The sequence below is a fragment of the Heterocephalus glaber genome, unplaced genomic scaffold (assembly GCF_053883595.1).
Source record: "Heterocephalus glaber isolate CG9 unplaced genomic scaffold, H.glaber_assembly_v1.0 deba00001442, whole genome shotgun sequence".
Classification (NCBI taxonomy): domain Eukaryota; kingdom Metazoa; phylum Chordata; class Mammalia; order Rodentia; family Bathyergidae; genus Heterocephalus; species Heterocephalus glaber.
Window position 1 is genome coordinate 15564183 of NW_028258296.1, and position 15523 is coordinate 15579705.

At 32.6% G+C, this 15523-nt stretch overlaps 1 long non-coding RNA gene across 4 annotated transcripts in view; it reads right to left on the minus strand.

The window, feature by feature from the left end:
• Positions 1–461: 461 nt before the first annotated feature.
• The window catches only part of LOC147827616 (uncharacterized), a 77605-nt gene continuing 62543 nt past the window's right edge, over positions 462–15523 (minus strand). For all 4 annotated transcript variants that reach the window (XR_015451952.1, XR_015451953.1, XR_015451950.1 and 1 more), the window contains 2 exons: positions 1788–1835; positions 462–1068 (listed from right to left, as the gene is read on the minus strand). This is a non-coding gene — a long non-coding RNA (uncharacterized LOC147827616). The remainder of the gene's footprint in view (positions 1069–1787; positions 1836–15523) is intronic.

A 15523-nucleotide genomic window follows, 5' to 3' on the forward strand; every position in this document is an offset into this window, starting at 1 on the left:
CAGTCCCTTAGCTGTCAGAGAAAGGTCTTCCTGCTTCCATCCCGGAAGCACCATGAGAACTCGGAAGCACCAAGCACATGAGAAGTTGAAAGCTGGAATCAGGGTTGTAAATGTCAGCGACAAAGGCTTTTAGAAACAAGAAATTGTTAAGATGATATAAAGACAACTGCAGCTCTGAAGACAGAAGGGATCCACGGGGGTGGGGGTGGGACAGCAATTATATGAAACAAAATTCACATTTTAACAAAAACAGGTTTTCAAGGGAAAGTTCCAAAGGGTAGGGAAGGGAGAGGAGAAACTGCTGAGAATTTAATCACTGAAGCCTGGCATAAGGGTAAACAGTGGAAAGCAGGAATCTTCACAGGAAAATTTAGAGGAAGATAACATCAAAGATGTGACTTGTATGAGTGCATTAGCTCTCTGATCATAAGTAGATGAGAAACGAAGTGAAGAAAAGCCAGTGGCATACAGATTCCATTTTATTGCTTTTGTTTTTACAGGAAATACTCTCAGTACACTGAAAATTTCTAATGCTGTCAAACCCTTTGAAGAATCAGCATAAACAATGGTTTCTCTTATTAGTCACAATTGCAGAGTTTTCAGATTCCTGAGCCTTTACTTCTCAAGCCTTCATAAATATTTGCACTCACCTCTTATAAATCATTAAGTTATTTTAGAGATATTAATATAACTTTTCACTAATTTATAAATGCTTTGAAGCTGAGGAACCAACCTCATGCCATTCATATAGCATCAAGCACAAAATCTAAAATTTGGAATGATATACAAATAAGTGTCAAGTGAATTAATAAACATTATCAGGAAGAAAATGTTACCTGACATTGCATTTTCACCAAGTCTTGATCTCAAAATTTCATACATTATGCATGGGATAATAAAGTTTGTCAAGAGAGAAAATTAACAAATAAACTGGAGCCCCTTTTTTGCGTTTTCTCCTGCTGAATCTTCTTCATGTAGTTCAGCAAGCAGTTACAGTGACTGATGGCTTGCAGTTGTGGCTATGCTAAGGCCTAGGAATACACAGGTTGGTAAGGCAGGTCCCTTGTCCTGAAAAATGTACAGTTTTATACTCACATGTCAGTGTCTGTACCCCAGCTCAGAGGCAGTAACACTGAATTCCTGAGGATAAAAGCCTGGGAATCTGATTTAAACAAGTCTTCCTGATCCCTAAGCATTGGAAAGCCCAAAAATCAGAATGTTGAAAGACATAGAGCTGACATAATTAACACAAACACAATCAACAATTCTCAAAGAAAAATGAGGTGAGAAACGTCATCAAAAAGGAAACATTACAAAGTACTTGCCCAGATTTTGGTATTGAGGGCTTCTTAAGTATGTGTGAACATACTTTATATATATTTATATATATTTCATATATATAATTTCATATATATAAGCCAATATGTCTGTGCACATATATACATATATATACATATATATATACCTGCATTAATAGTGTGAAAATAATAAGAAAAAGGGAAGCTTTTTATAACTTTCCTTATGTCATCTCAAATTTGGATAATTTATCACAACTGCCATAATTTATAATATATATTCAGAAAAGCTCAGGTATTAAAATATGAAAAGAGATACAGGTCTCTGTCATGGGAAATTGTCAGCGGGGGAATTACATGTGGGAAAATTTGTCTTTTGTTTCTATGTCAGAGAGAAAAGCAGATTTATAGTAAATCAATTGCATGATTTCAAACAAGAAGGAAAAGCAAAGTCTTCATAAAGGAAGAGCAGTCAATGATTAAAATACTTACATGAAATGGCAGGATGATGTCCAGAATATCATTGGATACTGACAATTTCTGTAAAACAGAACTGTGTCATTTTGAAAAGATTTACCAGTTAATGTCTGAGAATTAAAGATAGACATGAATCTTATTATTTCTTTTCTCCATATAACTCTCTTTTACAATAAGGAAGTTATTTTTATAATTATAACCTATTGTTGTTTTCATTGTATCTTTTCAAAATATCGACATAATCTGTACCATTAAACATATTTAAATTTAATAGGCACATGTTTTATATTGAATATAACCAAAGACATTATGAAAACAAAGACAACAAAAACAAAAAAAGAAAACAAAATTATTTGGGCTTATTATCAACCTTGAATACTTGTTGTCAAATAAACTAGACTTTCTGTGCTACTGCATGAAGTTCCATGTACTAAAAACATGAGTAAGATGACCAAAGGATGGGGATACAGATTAGGATAAGCGAGAAAGAAGGCAAAGCAATACTAAGATAAAATTAGCCAGGATCTGGATGTTCATATTTAATATGAATAATATAAAGGCTTTACAGATTATCTGAAAAGCTACTTTTACATGTGGTATTTGAGTTGTTTACCTTTTACCCAGTGAAAGGTGGTTCAAGAGCCAACAAGTGGATGTAGAGAGACAATCTCTGAAAACAAACCAGAATCTGGAAACCAAAGAAACTACTCTGAATAAACAAATCATGCTGGGAATTCAGCTCTGTGAATATCTAGACATTTCAGAGGAAACTGAAAAATAATGCCCTCTTGGCTCCTTCTCCAATACTGAACAACTGAGAGCTTATTATAAAGTGAATGTCAATGTGGTGATAAGTTATTTAAATATCAAGCGCTTAAAGGGAATACATGTTCAAGTATGCATATGCCCTATTAAAGTTTCACTGTATTATCTGTAAGATTTGATAAGAAAAGCATTGGGACACCATCAATGATTAAAAGAAAAGATTCAGAAATTTTAAGCCATCTTCTAACATTACTTTCCAATATAGAAAAGGTAGCTGTAACATCCATAATAATTTTAGAATTGGTTCCCCAAGATCTATAGAAATATTTGAGAATACTGCACACATTTTAAACTCAAATGGAAGGAGAGAGATGTTCCTAATCATTCTGGGCTTACATAGCCTATCAGTTGCAGTAGAAATGCTAGAAGGAATAATGGAAACTTAGAACATGGGTTTAGCAAATGCATGCATGTGGGGATGGAGTTTCCCCCTGCTTCCTCACCCCTCTGTTAACATGCTCTCTGTCTGCACAGGTGTGATGCCTGTGCTCATTCAAGAGGGTCTGCAATTCCCTGCACCTGTGGAATGCCACCAGGCTAGTCACACAAACTCCTTCCCAACAGTTTTGCTCTAAGATCTTGCAATTTATTCAGATTTAATGAGGTAAATGAGAAAATCTTCTGGAACTGTCTGCTCCTAAAAATTGGATGTTTTCTTTTCCCCTGAATGATTAAATTACTCTGTTATCAATATGAAAGAAATTAGGAACTTTTAGGATGCAGACTTTCCCTATTTACCTATAATAATTGCTACGTCTTGTGCATAGGATTAATACTGGCCAAATTGAGTGAAGCTATTTTGTGTTTAAATCTCATTTCTGTGGTGCCCAAATGTAGGAAAAAATATGTATATATAGTCTTATTTGATGCCAAACAGAATACTTTGGTTGAAAAGCAGTTGAATATAAACTTCATTATTATGCAAAAGAATGGAATAAAAGTAAAGAATTTCGATGTTATAATGGAAACTCCATGATACTAGTATTGTGAAAAAGTCCAATGAGCCAATGGAATAAGTATTAGAAGTGAGTGGGACTATTTTGAGGGTTATTAAGGGCAAGTGGCATTTTTCTGTACTGATTTTCTTAAATTTAATCATTCATTACATTTTTTATCATACCTTATACATAAATGTACAGAAAAACAAATATTTCAACAGCAGTTTTTTCTGTGACTCCTTGCTTTTCAACCTCTTTCATTCATTCTACTGAGTGAATGTCCATTTCCTTCTTGGCAATCTAATTGTAGATGCTTCCAATTTTTATAGCAAAAGCCAAACTCAAATGTGCTTCTTTACTTTTTTATATTTATGCACTTACTTATTAGAATGTTAAAAACTTCAGAGTGTGAATTATGACCTACTTTTCAGGCACTATCGTATTAGTGCTTTAGTACTTAGTGCACTAGAAATTAGTTTCCAGGTTCAAAGAAGAGGGAGTAACATTCATCCTTGTGATGACTACCTAATGTGGCCAAAATGGTCAATCAATATTTGTGGTTAATTGGTTAATTATATTATTGATTAATTAGGAATCTACTACATGTCAGACACTGTAAATCATGGGAATTATAATACTGAGTGAAATAGACATGGCTTTTATGCCATTAAAAAGTGTAGAGATTTATGAAAGCAAAATACATGACACATTTGATTGCTCATGGAAATGTTCTTTGATGGACTAAATTCTGAGTTGCAAAATTAATTTTATGTAAAATTTAGGTAAAACCTACGAGACCATGATCAAAGGACTTGAGTGCAAAGAAACATGGCTTCCTTAAGGAACTATAATGAGAACAGATGACATGTTTTAATTCTTACTACTAAATGTAAGTTAGAGTAGATTAACTCCACACAAAGGCTGTGACAGTTTTGCTCTACTGAAAAACTGTACTAGTTTGTGTGATGCACATACAAGTATTTTCTCTTTAGTCTCAGTATATTTTCCTAGCTGGCTTGACCTTCCAAAGCACATGTTGGTAAACTGTGGCTATGTCCCCTCACAACCAAGAGGCCAGTTGTCTGCTGCTGTCTTTGATCTGTGGTCAAGATCTATCTTGAAGTTCCTCTCATCTGTGCTCTAACAGCACAGTTGTTGCTCAACCTCATGGAGCCCTTCCTTCTCCGGTCATCACAGAGCAGCTGCTTTGGGGTTCTGCTGTTCCTCGTCCTCCACACATGGCCAGCTCTGCTCTCAGAGGCAGTAGGCATTGCTTAATATCAGTGCACTGGCTGCAGTCCAGAAACTTGCCTTGCCGTCTGATCAAAAGACTGGTAAAAGATGAGAATCAGAAGACAATATTAAAGTGCTAAAATAGCCTGAGTGAAAAAGCAATACTAACTGGCAATGGACATTAAAATAAAACTATTAATTTAATTGTTATACCACTAGCAAATCTTATAAATTCAAATAATCCACTGTTTGTTTTATAGTTCTAATATATACTGATAATATATTTAGTGTATAGCTCTTTTAATCACCAAAATATGTTCATAATCTCCAGCAACTGATAATTGATAAAGATTAGTAGAGATAATGATAATAATTGCTGAGGATAACTATCACTTATTTAGTACTAACTACATTTCAAGTACCAATTTAAGCAATTTTAATGTATTAGTACTACGGTTTAATCTTCTCATGTAGTATGCACTAGAAGGTTGATTCCAGCCCCTTATAAAACTGAGTAAACATATTCCATGCCCTTTGATCTATTAAACGTAGCTCTGAAACATAAATGGGATATGTGCAACAGCTCTTTGAGAACTCTGAAAGGTTAAGAAAAGAAAGAGTAGGCTGAGTAGGAAAGAAGACTAAAATTTTAGTTAAAGCAGAACTTGTGATTTCACCATATCTTTCTCTCTCTGGTACCTTCTGGTTTAGCCTCAATTCACCTCCCAACCCAAATATGGTCCTTCATCTGAACAAAGACATCAAGAAACTTCTTTAGTCTTAACAGTGTTAAACAACTTGAATTCCTAGCTAAGGACATTTAATGAAGAAAAAAGAATCTGATATTCCAGAGTGTACTGCTAAATTCTCTAGAATATATTTTAAAATGTAACATCAATTGTATTTAATAGAAGAGAAAGTAACTCCTCAATGCGTTTATGAAGTCAGCATTAACCTGCTATCAACAATAGACAAAAATCATACACACATACAGAAATGATAGACCATTAATAAACACAGGCATAAATATTTTAGTAAAATATTATAAAGTTGGATTTCCAACAATATATGAATGGAAGGACACACCACTAATAAGTGGGGTTTAGCTTAGCACTGCCAAGTTAGTTCAGTATCAAAAACTCAGTTTAAACCATAATATTAACAAGATAAAGGCACTAATATATTAGAAAACAAACATTTTAAAACTTTAAAATGTATTCAAGATTTTTTTAAAATCTAGTAAACTTGACAAGCTAGATATAGAGGGGGATCATCCTCAATTTCATAAAGTGTGTCTACACAATGAATTACATGTAACATCATGCTCAACAATAAAAGACTGAATACTTTTCTCTAGACAGCCTAGAATAAACCAAGGTTATTCACTTTCATGAGTTGTATTCAACACACTAGTGGTCTAGCCAGTGAAATGTTTCAGAAAAAGAAACAAGAAGCATCAATGTAGAAAAAAGTAAATGTTAACTATGCACTGATATGATTGCCTACATAAAAATTTCCAAGTAGTTAAAAAACAAAAAGATACTCAGAACTAAAAAGTCAGTTAGCAGCTGCATATTTATATAATAGCAATGAGGAGTTGGAAGCTGATATTAATAAATGATATCAGTTGCAAGCACAAGGTCCCGAGTTCCATCCCTGGTACCAAATAATAAAAATAAAAATAAAATAAAAATTTAAAAAAATAAATGATATGAGTTACAATAGCTGCAGAAATTCAGTGCTTATGTATAAATGTAGGAAACCATATATAGAATCTATATTTTGGAAAGCACAGACACTGACAAAATAAATTTTTGCAGAGACTTGAAAAAATATAGTCATCCCACATTCTTGAACTCTAAGTTTCAACATAGTGTAGATGTCCATTAAAAGCATATTGTCCTATAAATTTCATATAATCCAAATAAATTCCCCATCAAGATTTTCACACACATGAATAAGTTTGTTGTAAAATTTACCTGGACTAGGAAAGAATCTGGCTTATCTAGATTTTTTTAAGGAGTAATTTGCCCATCCATTGATATTAAGATGTAATGCAAAATTGGGATGATCAAGACAGTAGTATTTATGAAAGGATAGACAAATAGATCAAACGGAACAAAAGTGAAACTAAGAAATAGACCAGTAAAAATATGGTCAGCTGATTTTTTTTACAATCATGACAAGATAATTCAAGGGGGAAAAGATAATCTTGCGAACAAATAATGTGGGCACAACTAAAATAAGTGTGCAAAATGATGAACCTAAAGTTAACTCATACAACCTATAACATTAAAACTAAATGAACTAAAGAACTAAATATAAAATACAAAATTCTAAAAGTTTTCAAATAACATAGAAGAAAAACCTATACATGACATTAAAAGCAAGCTCCCTGAAAGAAAATAGCGATTAATTACATTTCAGCAATATTGAAAACTTTGCTCTAAGGAATAATAAAGTGAAAATATAGGAGAAAATATTTAAAATTATGTAATCAAAATTAACCTGTATCATAAATATATAATGAATTTTCAAAAGCAATAAGAAACTGATCCTAAAATTTATATGGAGAGCCAAAATTTCCAGATAGCTTACTCAGTATTGAAGGTAAAGCATACAGAGGACTGACCCTACTCAATGTCAGACATTACTATAATGCTGCAATGATCAAGAGAGTATGATATTGGTTAAAAAAAAAAATAGACATGTGGATCAATGGAACAGAACTGAGAAGCCAGAAATAAAACCACATGAGGAGATTCAACTGACAAAGTAAAGATACTACAATAAAGATAGTTTTGTAACCAGAGTTAGAAAAAATTGAACCTTCAGGTACAACTGACTGAGTAGAGACCTTAGTAGTCTACTCTTACAAAGTTTAACTGAAAATGGATTATCTACCTAAAAGTAAAATGCAAAAGTTAAAAGCTCTAAAAGATTAAACAGAAGAAAATCTAGGTGAATTTTGATTGGGCAATGATTTTTTTTAATATACTACAAAAAAAGCACAATGTATCAAGAAATAATTGAAAATGGATAAGCCAGTCCTTATTAAAATTGTGAAAAGAGTTCTTCCTGGAATAGAATTATCAAAAGAATTTTAAAAATAGCTAAACTTTCAAGACAATATTTTCAAAAGAGACATCTGATAAAGTATTATTATTAAAACTTGTGAAATATTCCTAAATGGCAGTTATAAAAAACAAACTCCTTGATGAAAAAATAAAGTGACTTCTGCAGTAGGCTCTAGGCTCTGGTCTCCTGTTCAGTGTGTGGCACAAGACTAAAAAAAAAAAAAATCACAGACAAAATTATTAAAAGAAAAGACGGCCAATGCTGGATACCCAACAAAACCACTGATTTTTACTGTTCATCACTTGGAGTAAAGGGGGCTACATATACAGATGCATAGTTCGTTTATTTCTATACAGACTAATGGAGACAAGGCTTTTAGAAAAAGACACAAAACATTTTCAAATTAAAAACAAGATAGACAAACTATATCGTTGTAATTAAAACTGTCCTAGTTATAAAAATATTAATTGCAAAAATAAAATTTGGGTAGGAGCTCCTCTGACCTCAGCTAGTGTGTTATCTCACATTGAGCCCCATAACTTCATAGACCATTTTTCTAGACTCGGCTGTGGCCGCTAGCGGGCTCATGCTGACCTGCGTGCTACTGCAATGCTCATGAGATACTGAGATACCCCTGTGAGTCACGTAGCTCTTCTCACTTCTTAAAATAAGCCAAGTGAGAGATTCGACTCTTTACAGCCTACACTGCTTACAACAAACTTTGGACATAATCAAGATGGCGGCTTCTGGCAAATGGGTAAAGATTTTAACATACACCGTTGTCAATAAAGAACATACACAGATAATAAGCACATAAAAATATTCAAAATCATATAACATGGGAGAATTTTAATTAACAGTGAGCTATCACTATATATCTATGAGAATGGCTGAAATCCAACACTGACAATGCTAAGTCCTGACAAAATGGAATTGTCACACATCTCTGAAGACAGAGCAACTCAGTGTGGCCACTTTGGAAAGCAGTTTGATAACTCCTTACAATCCCTACGTATTGTATAATACAATCCAGCAATTTTGCTTCCTGATATTTACACAAAGGAGCTGAAAATTTAGGTCTACAAAAACACCTTAAAAACCCTACACGTCGACACATACAGAACTTCATTTATAGTTATCAAAACTAGGAAACAACCAAAATATTTTTCAGTAGATAATGGACAAAATGTGACATATCCAGTCAGTGGAGTATGATTCAATTCTAAAAAAAAAATGAGATATCAAATCTTGAAAAAATACAGGAGAAACTTAAATACATATCGCTAAATGAAAGAAGCCAATTTAAGAAGCTACATCATGGATATATCCAATTATATGGCATTCTAGATAAAACTGTACTGTAGAGTCAGAAAAGAATTACAGGTTATTAGAGTTAATTGGGAAAGAAGGGATGGATATACGAAACCAAAAATTTTTAGCACAATAAAACTTCTTCATAGGATTTAAAATGGTAGATATGCATTATTATACATTTGTTAAAACCCACTGAATGTGTAACATCAAGAATGAACCCTAGTGAAAAATTTAGACTTTGTGTGATAATGATGTATGAATGACAAGTATACAATTATTAGGGGGAAGACTGATAGAGAGGGAAGGTAGGCAGCAGGTAGGACAGGAAGATATGAGAATTCTGTGTTTTTATGAGAGCCTTAAATTCTCTAAAAATGAAGTTTATTAATTTAAAAATATCTCAACAATAAAAAAATCAAGCAATCTAAAAATGAGCAATAAATTTGAACAGATACTTCATCAAATAGGACATATAGATAATAAGTAAATGTGTGAAAATATATTCATTATCATTAACCACTATGTCATAGAGAATTGAAAAAAGTTATGGGATATCACTGTCTAATGGAATAACTTTAATGAAACAAAATGAAAAAAAGACACCAAGCTGGAAATTTAGTTCAATGGTGGCTTGCTTGAATAGCACCTGGGGAAAACAACTCAGCAGTTCCAATAAACATGCACGTGCCCTATGCTCCATTAATCCCACTGTTAATTATTTACTCTGGAGAAATGAAAACTTATTTTTACAAAGAAAGGTATGCATAAACATTGCATCCATAGACACTTAAAGAAATTGAATGTTGTCCAATAAGCTAAGATGTAAAAATAGTGGTATGTCCATACAATAGAATAATATTCATCAAAAATCAAACAACAACACAATACAAACCTGTAGATATACACAACAACCTGTTTGAAACTGAAAACTGAGTGAGGAAGGCCAGTCTCAAAATTTTTAAAGGGTATTGTTTCATTTGTATAACACATATAAAGTTAGAAACAGATTAATGGTCTCCCCAGTAAAGTTGTAAGGAGAGCAGAAAAGCAAAAGGATAACAGAGAACATAGTCAAGGATGACTAGATTGATTGCATTCTGGTTTTCTTGTGTTCGTAAATGTGTTTAAATCCTTACAACTATATCTCAGAGAAGTCCAATGTACTGTGTGTTCATTTAAAAAATAATATAAAACTCTATGAATTTGATGAAATGTTTATCTTTGTTGCCATAGGAACAAAGTAAGACCCAAGTAAAATTATATAATGTTCAAGGTCACAGAACTGTAGGCACTAGAATCAGAAATCAATCTGAGGCAGATCCTATGGTTTATACTCATGTAACAGAAGTTTCATAAGTTATTGTTGAGTTAGTAAAAAAGGATGCAAAGAATCAAAAGGCTCAATTGCTCTGGAATCTGCTGCCAACATGTTCATCTAGCCAGCAGCAATCCTCCCAAGAACCTCAGTGAAGTAAGTCAATAGATCCAGGTCAAAGAAGATAAATGGTCATTTTTTGAAAATTCAAATTTGGAAACAACAGCAATAGCAATGCTAGTACAAGTAGAGATATTTGGAGATATTCCCCATAGGATGCCTCCCACAGGCATATGAAGCTCCCTTAAGCTCTGCCTGGGGGGATGTAGGAACATGCTACCATACCTGTCAATCACTCACAGTAAGTAAGTAGTCAATAGACTATAAAGAAAATATGGAAACTATGTAGAACAGTTTTATGAGATAGTGTTTTCAAATTGAATGTATACACACACACACGTGCACAAGCCCACACACATACAAACTCTGTGCCACAAAATTTGTTCTGAATCATGAAAAGGTAATATTTTCAAATATTTTCATGAACATTCAGGTCATTTTTATTGTTAAGAATTGGTGGAGCATAATTAGAGTTTGTGCTACTATATATGAATTTAAACTAAAAATAAAACAATGGAAAATAAATCACAGGAATTTATCAAAATAAGTATTTGAATATTAGGTTATTTTACTGGTTATTGAAGCAAAAATGCAAAACAGTATGATTTCAACTGATATAAAATGAAGACGTTTAATACAATTTTCAGCTAATTCAAGCCCTTATAAAATTCTTGTTTAAATTTCTCTTCCTAAGTTAGATATAAAATATTCCCTCTAATATGATTAAGAGCAAAGGAAAATTTTAAAGATCATTCCTTGTTAAAGAAACCGTGGCCTCTTGTCCTTACTGTGAATGGTACAATCTCGTTTCTACTTCAGATACTTCACTTTGCTGTTTTATTCATTAATCTCTCCATGACATCATCTTCTATGTCCAAATTATAGTCGAAGTGTCAGAGACAACAAATATCCGTTTTTTTGGCTGACCAATATCTGAACCTCCAACTTGGCACAATCTCACGTTGTGTAAAATTTGACTGGTGACTGAGAACCAGTTCGCACAGTGGAGGGGAAGTTGAAAGCAGTGAATATTCCTTCTCTGTAATCCATGGTAGACAGCTAATGAGATGGAAACTTTAGTTGATACAATGAACCACTTCCACTGAAGCCTTTGAGTATCAAGGAGTTACACAAAGTCACAGGAGTAATTAGAAACATATTCTACAATGCGGTGCTGGAGCCGAGGGGGATCAGGATCCAAGAGTAAATCTTCCTGCACTGGGGCCCATGGCGGACTTCCTGGCCACAAACAAGACCTTGCTGTGGTTTGAACAGTGTTTCTTGCGTTCTAGACTCTTCTTTTTTTTTTCACTTTATTCTTTTCCTACACGAGTTCTTCAGAATACCTGTTAATTCTGTTTTCATTCAAATGCATTCCTTTCCCTGGTAAAGTTCTTCAAAACTAATTGCTATGGCTGAGATCTAGACATCTCAAGGATGCACACCTCTCCAAAGAAGTGCCTCTGATTATCCCATGGAAAAGAGAATCTATCTCTCCCTAACATTGCTCAGAAAGGAGGGAAGGCGACCCGGGAGGGGCCTGGGAGAGGAAGGAGATAAGAGAGAAAACTCTTCAGCTTTTTCTCCTACTGTACACCCTATTTTCCTTTTCTTTCTTCCAGATTTGTCTTTCTCTGGAATCAACTCACTTATATAATTGTTTATGATCAGTTTCTCCCCATCTGACTATTTCCAACATATTCTTTCCAATGAAACATCAACTCCACAGGCAAAGAAGGCAAAAAAGAAAGTCAGGGAAGTGGTCAATAAATAAAAAGGAAGTGTAAAAATGCAGTCTCTCTCTCTTTGGCCTTTTACTATATACTATTAATGATAATAATCCAGCTATATAATTCTTGAGCAATAGTATATGAATAAAAGGGTAAAATAGAAAGCTAAATCTAAACAGAGATTAGAATTTATGTTTCTAATGAAAGAATATCCTAATTATTAACAGTATGCTAAGGTGAAATTTTGGAACACTAAACTTCAGTTGTTTTTTAATCCAAAATTTATGTAAAAATCATAAAAGACACAAAAGGAAACGGAATGATGAACATCATGTTCATTCTATCTCAGGGAACCTGAGAGATTTCTAACTACAGAACGAGAAATCTGATTTGACTACTGACAAAAGATATTGCATGTAAAGCACACACTGGAAATTAAAGATATAGAAAAATATGACAAAATACTTGACTTAAAATAAAGGTGATAATATCTAGTAATTGCTAAATAATAAATAAAGTGGTTTAATAGTCAATGCATAAAGACATAAAAGTGACTATAAATAGAAACATAGCCTCTCTACTCATCAAAGATATAAGAAAAGTAGTCTCTGTATTATAATTGATAAAGTCATAAAATCACATTATAACATTAGACTGAATAATATTCAATTGTTAATTTTTGTAATTCAACATTTTGTTGAATCATGGCATGTTTCAGGCTATACCGTGAATTTTTAATACTTTTTAATTTGAAAAAACTATGAAATCAACATTGTGGGAATATTTTTTAAGAATTAATTACAAGGAAATTAGAGACATACACAAGACGATTGCACAATTAAGTAATTAAACCCTTTGATGAATAAAATGATTAACAAAATACATTCCCATAGAATCAATAAAATATCACACAGTTTAAAATGCTATTCTTTTCTGAAGGGAAGGGTTAATGATATTCACTACTAAAATACAATTTAACCTAAATGGAAATTTGGATAAAATAAATAGGTGGGTACAGAGAGATGATGAAATAAAATTATAATGGAAATATTCAAGCAAAAGAAAGAAAATTCATGAAAAAGATGGAACTAGGGGAAACCTATACTTGTATTTATATGGTATATTAAGTTGTGTTTGATGGGTAACAGTGCTATCTGTTGCCTATATTTTCTATTTAATTTTTATTTTCTATTTTTTCTTTAATAAAAAACATTGCTGTTTTCAAATAAATAAATAAATGAAAAGTATAAGAAACAATAACTTAACAAGATTTCCTAGATAATAAAAGGTGTAGTCACTGACAATATGTTGATAAACATTTTCTTAGATATATGTAAAAGAAACACTTTAATTTTTTTTTCACTGCTGAGTATCAAACTCATAGCTTCATACATTCTAGGCAAGTACTTTACGACTGATCTATATGCACTGCCAAGGAATTTCTGCTTTTAAAGTTTTAATATTTATTTATTTATTTATTTATTTATTTATTGAGACAAAGTCTCTCTGTGAAGTTCAGGCTAATCTTGAACTCATGGCAATCCTCCTGCCTCAGCCTCTCGAGTGCTAGGATTACAGACTTGCACCACCACAGCCTTTCATTAAAGTAGTTTTTAATTGACACATAATTGTGCATATTTATGTGATACAATGCGATACTTTTGTATATTGTACAGTTTTTATGTGATCAAGGTTGTATGGTCATCATCTCAATCATTTAACATTTCTTCAATACGAAACATTCAAAATCTTTTCACACTATTTTGACATATTTTAGAGGACATTGAAGAGTAAAATGTTATAGGAGAATTTTCTAATGTTCTGCAAGCCTTAGTTTTATTCTTTAATATTACACAAATTCTTGTTCTAAATTTAAAAATTATCAAAGGTATTCATTTTTTAAAAGAAAATTGATAAATAGATGGTCTATCTTAATGCTCCTAAGATGTTTTAGACTGTGTAAAAGTACTTCATGGAAGAAAATGAAAAGTTCTTACAAACAAATGATCATAGAAGCCCAACATACCAAAGCATATGGGACAAAGAAATCAGTTTTAAGATGAAAGTTTATAGTTGTAAATGCTCACTTTAAAAGAATAGAGCAATCCAGGGCCAGGGATTTACCTCAAGGGTGCCGCCACCTGCTTCGAAAGTGCAAGGTCCTGAGTTACATCTCTCCTCTCTTACATCCCTCCCCTCCAAAAGAGAATAGAGGAATCCAAAATAAATAACCTAATAATGCATCTCAACCTCCTAGAGAAATAAGAACAATTCAAATTCTAAACTAATAGAAAGAAACTACAATGATCAGAGCAGAAATTACTGAAATTGAGACCAAAGAAATTATAGAAAACATAGATGTATAAAAAACTTAGTTCTTCAAAAGGACAAATAATATTGACAAACCCTTAGCCAAAGTTACAAAGAGAAGTAAAGAAAAGACTAACATCAACACAACTGAAAATTAAAAAAGAAACATATCATGACAGACACCACCAAATTCTAGAGGATTATAAAAAACATTTTGACAATTTAGATTAAATAAATTGGAGAACACAGAAGAAACAGATATATTCCTAAACATGTGCAAATTACTAAAATTGAATCAAAAACACCTAAAAGCTGAATAGGCCAATAATAGTCAATGAAATAGAGGCAGTAATAAAAATCCTACCAACAAAGAAAAGCCCAGGACCCCAAGGAGTCACTGCAAATTTTTTCCAGAACATCAGGGAAGACTTAACATTAATACTCTTCAAATTTTTCCATAAAATTAAAAGGGAAGGAACACCACCAAACTCATTCTTTCAAACCAGCATGAGTGATACCAAAACTGGACAAGGACTCAAAAAGAAAGAAAAGAAAAGAGAAAAAGAAAAGAAAACTGGAGACAGATTTCATTAATGAGTATAGATGAAAAACTTCTCAACAAGATACTTAGAACACCACAAATGACTAAAGAGTCATACATCATGACCCAGTTGGCTTCATAGTAGGGAATCAAAAATGTGTCAACATATGTAAATCAAAAAAATTCAATATATTATTTAAAAGGATCAAGGATAAAAATCACAGGTTTCCTCAATAAATGTAGAAAAAGCCTTTGACAATGTCCAGCAACCATACATCATAAAAACTCTGAAAAAATAAGTATAGCAGGAACTTACCTCAAATTTATAATAGCCATTTATGACAAAC